We start from the raw sequence: 7,661 nt of genomic DNA, 5'->3' as shown, positions 1-7,661 counted from the left end.
TTGTTTGCTCCAATGGCAGGAATTGAGATGCTTCTTCCATGTAAATTGGAATTAGGTGCCGTGAAGTCACCAAGCATCCTCCTTGAATTATTATTATTTTCGGCCATATTGTCTTCTTCTTTTTCGAAAATTTCTGTCAGATTTTCTCCATGGAGTTGTGCTTTAGCTTCCCTTAGCTTCCTCTTCAGAGTCCTTTCAGGTTTAGGATCAGCTTCAACAAGAATGTTCTTATCCTTATTCCTGCTCATATGAAAAAGAAGAAGAAAGCAGAAAATATGGAATCCTCTATGTCATAGTATAGAGATTCATTTATGTGAGTAGAAGAAGAGAAGAATGTAATGTAAGGAAGAGAAGAGGAAAAACTCGAACACAGAGAGGAGGATAGGGTTCGAATTTTTGGGTGGAAGAGAAGTGTTAGTAGATGAATAAATAAATAGAAGGAGATGAGAGGTGAGAAAATTTCGAAAATTAATTAAAATAAAAATTAAATTTAAAGTTAAATTTCGAAAATTAAAGTTTGAAATTAAATTAAAAATTAAAATTTAAAGTAATTAGTTAATTAAAAAGGAATTTTGAAAAAAAGAGGGAGGGATTTTCGAAAATTAAAGGTAGAAAGTTAGTTGGGCAGTTTTGAAAAAGATAAGAATCAAACAAAAAGTTAAGTGGTTAAGAGATTTTGAAAATCAAATTTTGGAAAGATAAGATTGAAATTTGAAAAAGATGTGATTGAAACAAAAAGATAAGATTGATTGAAAAAGATTTGAAAGTCAAATTTTGAAAAGATTGGAAGTTAGAAAAGAAGTTAGAAAAGATTTTAAATTTGATTTCGAAAAAGATATGATTGAAAATTATTTTGAAAAAGGTTTGAAAAATAAATTTAAAAAGATTTGATTTTGAAAATTAAAGTTGATTACTTGACTAACAAGAAACAAAAAGATTTGATTTTAAAATTTAAAGATTGAACCTTTCTTATTAGGCAAGTAACAAACTTTACATTTTTGAATCAATCACATTAATTGTTAGTAATATTTTCGAAAATATGAGATAGAATTAAGAAAAATATTTTTGAAAAATATTTTTATAATTTTCGAAAATAAATAAGAAAAAATGAAAAAGATTTGATTTTTGAAAAAGATTTTGAAAAAGATAGGATTTCCAAATTGAAAATTTGATTTGACTCATAAGAAACAACTAAATTTTAAAAAGTTTTGAAAAAGTCAACTCAAATTTTTGAAAATTTATGAGTGAAAAAGGAAAAGATATTTTTTTATTTTTGAATTTCTTATGATGAAAGAGAAAAACACAAAATTGACACAAAACATAGAAATTATGAATCAAAACAACTAATGCATGCAAGAACACTTTGAATGTCAAGATGAACACCAAGAACACTTTGAAGATCAAGATGAACATCAAGACTTATTTTTGAAAATTTTTAAGAAAAGAAAAAACATGCAAGACACCAAAATTAAAAATTTGTATTCTTTAGACATTAATAATTCAAGAATGCATATGAAAAATAAGGAAAGACACAAAACAAAAAAATATGAAGATCAAACAAGAAGACTGGCCAAGAACAACTTGAAGATCATGAAGAATGCAATGCATGAAATTTTCGAAAATAATTTTTTGAAAATTAAAAAGATGCAATTGACACCAAACTTAAATATTGACTCTAGACTCAAACAAGAAACACAAAAATTATTTTTGGTTTTGTGATTTTATAAAAAAAAATTTTTTTGTATTTTTCGAAAATTAATTGGGAAAAACGAAAAAGAGAATATATTTTTTTCTTTATATATTTTTCAAAAATAAGAAATAAAAAGCTTAAAATTAAAATAAAATTACCTAATCTGAGCAACAAGATGAACCGTCAGTTGTCCAAACTCGAACAATCCCCGGCAACGGCGCCAAAAACTTGGTGTGCGAAATCGTGATCGTTCCTTCCTTGGTAACGGCACTAAAAACTCAATACGCACGTTCATGTTCTTAATTCTGTTTCATAACTTCGTACAACTAACCAGCAAGTGCACTGGGTCATCCAAGTAATAAACCTTACGTGAGTAACGGTTGATCCCACGGAGATTGTTGGTATGAAGCAAGCTATGGTCACCTTGTAAATCTCAGTCAGGCAGATATTAAAAGGTTATGGAGTTTTCGAATAATAATAATATTTAAACAGAAAATAAAGATAGAGATACTTATGTAATTCATTAGTGAGAATTTCAGAAAAGTGTATAGAGATGCTTTCGTTCCTCTGAACCTCTGCTTTCCTACTGTCTTTATCCAATCCTTCCTACTCCCTTCCATGGCAAGCTTTGTGTAGGGCATCACCGTTGTCAATAGCTACTTCCCATCCTCTCTGTGAAAATGGTCCGATGCGCTGTCACTGCATGGCTAATCATCTGGAGGTTCTCGATCATACTGGAATAGGATTCACCCTCCTTTTGCGTCTGTCACTACGCCAGTACTCACGAGTTTGAAGTTCGTCACAGCCATCCCTTCCCGGATCTTACTCGGAATACCACAGACAAGGTTTAGACTTTCTGGATCTCAGGAATGGCCATCCATTGGTTCTAACTTATACCACGAAGAATCTAATATCTCGTACTCGGTCCTCTATATTAGATATCCAAGAGATACTCATTCTAGCTTGTTTGCATGTAGAACGGAAGTGTTTGTCAGGCACGCGTTCATAAGAGAGAATGATGATGAGCGTCACATAATCATCACATTCATCATGTTCTTGGGTGCAAATGGATATCTTAGAATAGGAATAAGCTTGAATTGAATAGAAAAATAGTAGTACTTTGTATTAATTCATGAGGAACAGCAGAGCTCCACACCTTAATCTACGGAGTGTAGAAACTCTACCGTTGAAAATACATAAGTGATAATGGTCCAGGCATGGCCGAAAGGCCAGCCCCCATGAAAGTCTAAGATAGCATAAAACTAATCAAAGATGATCCAAAGATGTCAAATACAATAGTAAAAAGTCCTATTTATACTAGACTAGCTACTAGGGTTTAGAGAAGTAAGTAATTGATGCAGAAATCCACTTCCGGGGCCCACTTAGTGTGTGCTTGGGCTGAACATGAAGCTTTCACGTGGAAAGGTCAATTTTGGAGTTGAACGCCAGTTTGTAACGTGTTTCTGGCGTTGAACTCCACTTTGCAACTTGTTTCTGGCGCTGAACGCCAGACTGCAACATGGAACTGGCGTTTAACACCAGTTTGCATCATCTAAACGCGGGAAAAATATGGACTATTATATATTTCTGGAAAGCCCTTGATGTCTACGTTTCAACGCAATTGGAAGCGCACCATTTCAAGTTCTGTAGCTCCAGAAAATTCACTTTGAGTGCAGGGAGGTCAGAATCCAACAGCATCTGCAGTCCGTCTTCAACCTCTGAATCTGATTTTTGCTCAAGTCCCTCAATTTCAGCTAGAAAATACCTGAAATCACAGAAAAACACACAAACTCATAGTAAAGTCCAGAAATGTGATTTTTAATTAAAAACTAATAAAAATATACTAAAAACTAACCAAATCATACTAAAAACTATGTAAAAACAATGCCAAAAAGCGTATAAATTATCCGCTCATCAACCCCCTATTTCCACCCCTTTTCAGCTACAGGTGCGAAAGTTTAGTGCGGAGATACAGGAGTATAGAAGAGTATGTTTATAAGTTGATTTGTTAGAATTTATTTTTTCCTTGCCTTGTTAGTTAGAGTTTTATTCAGAGGGGTAGGTTTTGTAATTGGTTTTGTACGTGTTACTATAATATATTATTAACATTATGTATGTGAAATTGTGTTATTTGTTCTTGTTAGAAAAGTTTTGAGTGTTTAGTAAAACCATCGGTAGATTTACACGTAGAGGCTCACACCTTATTATTAATTATATGAGAGTCGTCGTAATACCCCCACTATCAGAGTGACGCACCTGGAAGCCTGATATTCTGATAGCAATGGTGTTACAGAGCTAGCTCCGCTTCACTGCAAAATCAATACAAACAAGCCAAGGTAATCCACAAAATCTAATTACAACAATAACTCAATATTCATACTAGGGTTCTTATTCAAAATTATGGATAATAAAGAGATTGAGCTTCCTTACCTTGCACCACTCATTCTCGGGTCAAAACCCCGCTTGAGATTATGCTTGAGCTTCCTCTAAAGCATCAAAATCATAATATCTCAACACCCGTTTAACAAAAAATTAAATAAAAAAATTGAGAAAAATAGAATACTGGGAAAGAATTTCAAGGTTTCTTACACAATGTTCAAATAAAATAGAAGTGGGTTCCGAGACGAACACATGGCCACAAACGGCTTGTGAATTAGAGCTCTGGAGCAAAAGTTTTGGGCAAATAAAGATAATGATGAATAGTGCCAAGGGTTTTGAGTTTTCACCTCTCTTCTCTCTTCCTCTACCATGTCTCTCTCAATGAAATGGGAAAGATGTTGAATTTCTTTGCTAAGTGTGGGTTTCTTGGGTCCAATGTAACATGGGTCTGGTTCAATTATTTTAGCCCGTTGGCCCAACTTTGGGCTATAACTTTTGAAATTAGTGTTTTAATTCGCGTTCTAAATATTTTGTTTTCCTAAATTATAAATTATAATTTCTTAACCTTCTTTGCTCATAATTAATTTAATAAATTAATTATCTATCATTTTTTCTAGGTTTTACCTTAGCAAAAAAATTAGCATGCACAAACATAATTTCCCGTGTTTAAAGAACATCACTTTTACCGCACTTAGAGCTTTCTTTTTCTTTTTATTTGCAGCATTTGCAATTTATTTTTCTATGTTCAATCCCAATCTATTTTTCGGAAGTCCTCTTGTTCTCAATCGTGGAGGATTTTGAAGCTTGTTAATATCTTCCAACGAAGCATCGTCGTGAGATAACGAACATCTTTCTTTGCATTTGCCTTTGCATTCTTGCATCTTAACCATAGCATTATCATAAACGCGGTGCAGAATCCCACTCAACTCCTCAGATTTTGATGTAAGTTCACAAATATTTTGTAATTAAAATAGCAAATCGTCAAATCTCATACTTCTTGGCTCTAATAAAAGCTCGTCATGGCTGCTCTTGATATGTGTGTACCTCCTCTTTACGTTCTTACTCAATCGTTCCAATATATATCTTGGGGACACTTTATTTACTCATTCAAAGCTTAACATGCTCAGAGAGTGACAGCACAATATCCCTCTTGACTCAAATAATAAGCATTGACTTTTAACTTCAGATGATATCGTATCGTATGTAACTACAAACTTGTTGAATGTTGAGTTAGAAACCTGTTCTACAACTTTATATACCATATAACCTAGAGCGGACTGCGTTGATCTTATGATGCAATTCACCTTTTCTCTAAATTGTTCTTGGACTTTCCTGAACTTTTCATGAGTATAAACATGCTGAAATTGAGGTTCTATTAAGGATTTTGTTGCACACGGTATGATGGTATGAAAATCTGCAGCATCCGATTCTCTCTCTGCTCTCTACTTCCTAGGCAATTATCGTATTGTATGACAAATTGGATAAGTGAGCTGTTGTGTGTAATAAACTTGTTAAAAAAAGCATGCATGCTCTCGCTCCTTTGTGTGGATCTTATCTTGGCCCAAAAGTGGTGATCGAGATAAACTGAAATCCATAAATGACGAACTTCAAAAAGCTTTGAAAAAATCAGAAAATACCTAAATCGGAACCAAAATATACTGAAAGACATACCATTTGGCACCTCTATTGCACAAGCAAAACACATAGATATCCACACACTAAAAGTAATAACATCAGTTAATCCTAATAAAGATCTGAAAGACACTTATTGTCCCCAACACCATACATCATCAGAAAATCATTCCAATTCCTATCAAATGATTCTTTTGTAAAAGAGTTCCACACAACATAACTCAACTCGTGTTCAATTTTTTCGTGTCTCTTTTGGCCATTTAATTTACTTGGGATCATCTTCACGATATGCCAAACACATTACTGGTGAATTGTTGTGGGCATACAAGCCTCAACAGCCTTTTGTCTTGATGCGCATTGATTGGTAAGAATGCCTTTCGGAGCATTTCTTCCCCATGAATCCAATATTCAAGTAACCATTTGAATGATTGAATATTCTCATTTTTCATCAAAATACATCCCAGAATTGTTGAATGACCATGGTGATTCCCCCCAACAAAAGAACCAAAAACCAGATTATACTTGAATACAACGACACAGAAACAAATCATATATACATCAAAAAACTATTTGTATACATCGAAAGTATTTCAAAATACAGATAAACCATAACAACATATTACCTGTTTGTATTGTAAGTGGTATCGAAAGAAATAACATCTACAAAATACTCATAGGCAGCCTGCTACTTGCATCGGCCCAAAAAGCAATTTTAATTGACTGATCAACCTCAAATTCAAGCCCGAAAAAGAAATTTTATTTCTTCTCAATTCTTAATAAGTATTTCCCAAATTCTTTTGCTTCCTTCAAGTGTGTTAAAAGTTATCCCAACTTTTGGAATAAGCTGCTCATCAACATCATACAAAAACTGAAAATACACCAAAATTGTTCCAAAATACACCATATTAGAATCTAAAATACACTGAAACTTTGAACGAAATAGGTTTATCAAAATAATAAAGTCAGATTCAAAACTCGTATATTACATTCAAATTTAAACCATCAACCAGAACAATAATTTTTACAGACAAAAATAAAATTATTCAACTACAGAATCATAAACAACTCACAAACTACATTAACTAGATTCAAACCACACCTCACCACTTGATTCGATTCAAAACAATAATACAACTCAACCTAGATCAATTGAAAGTCTGAACCTAAACATACATAAAAAAATTACCAAACTACAACAATTTATAAATAGAAATACACCAAAATGAGAACGTAACAAATTCATCAAAATAATAATTCAGATTCAGAACTCTTACATTACATTCGATTGAAACCATCAACCATGAACAATAATTTTCAAAGACAAAAACAATATTATTCGCCTACAGAATCATAAATTATGAATGAACTACATTAACTAGAATAGAACAAGACCTCAGCCACTTGATTCAATTCAAAATAATAATCCACTTCTCTCTAGTTCAATTGACATTCCATACTTGAATCATTCATTATCTTCGACAATAAAATACCTGTTCAAACATGATTTCATAGCTTGATTTCAAAAACTTTGATCCGAATCTTCTAATAAGATAAAAGAACATTGAACTTGAACGAAGAAAATGCAGAGAATAAAAAGAACATAGAGAAAGAAGAGAAACGCATAATGCAGAGATGGAACAGAACATAGAGATGTAAAAAATGCTGAGAAAATTAGAGAAAAGAAACAAAATCTACATGAAAAAGGCTGTTATATATATTCGCACATTGAGTCCAAAGTTTGTTAGAAGTAGTGGCGCGCGGAGGTGAATTAGGTCAAAGCTACTTGGTTAGACTTGGTTGGTTAAATGACTTGGATGTAGAGATTAATTGATAAATTAATAAATAAAAAAAGGCAAGGAGTGAAACAAGTCGGGTTAGATATCTACAAGAAGATAAATACTAATACTAAAATATCTTGTGTAAAAATAATAATTAAGATATTGATATTATTATTATATTA

This window comes from Arachis ipaensis, chromosome B05, assembly GCF_000816755.2.
Source record: "Arachis ipaensis cultivar K30076 chromosome B05, Araip1.1, whole genome shotgun sequence".
Lineage (NCBI taxonomy): Eukaryota > Viridiplantae > Streptophyta > Magnoliopsida > Fabales > Fabaceae > Arachis > Arachis ipaensis.
Note: the sequence above shows the minus strand (reverse complement) of the source record.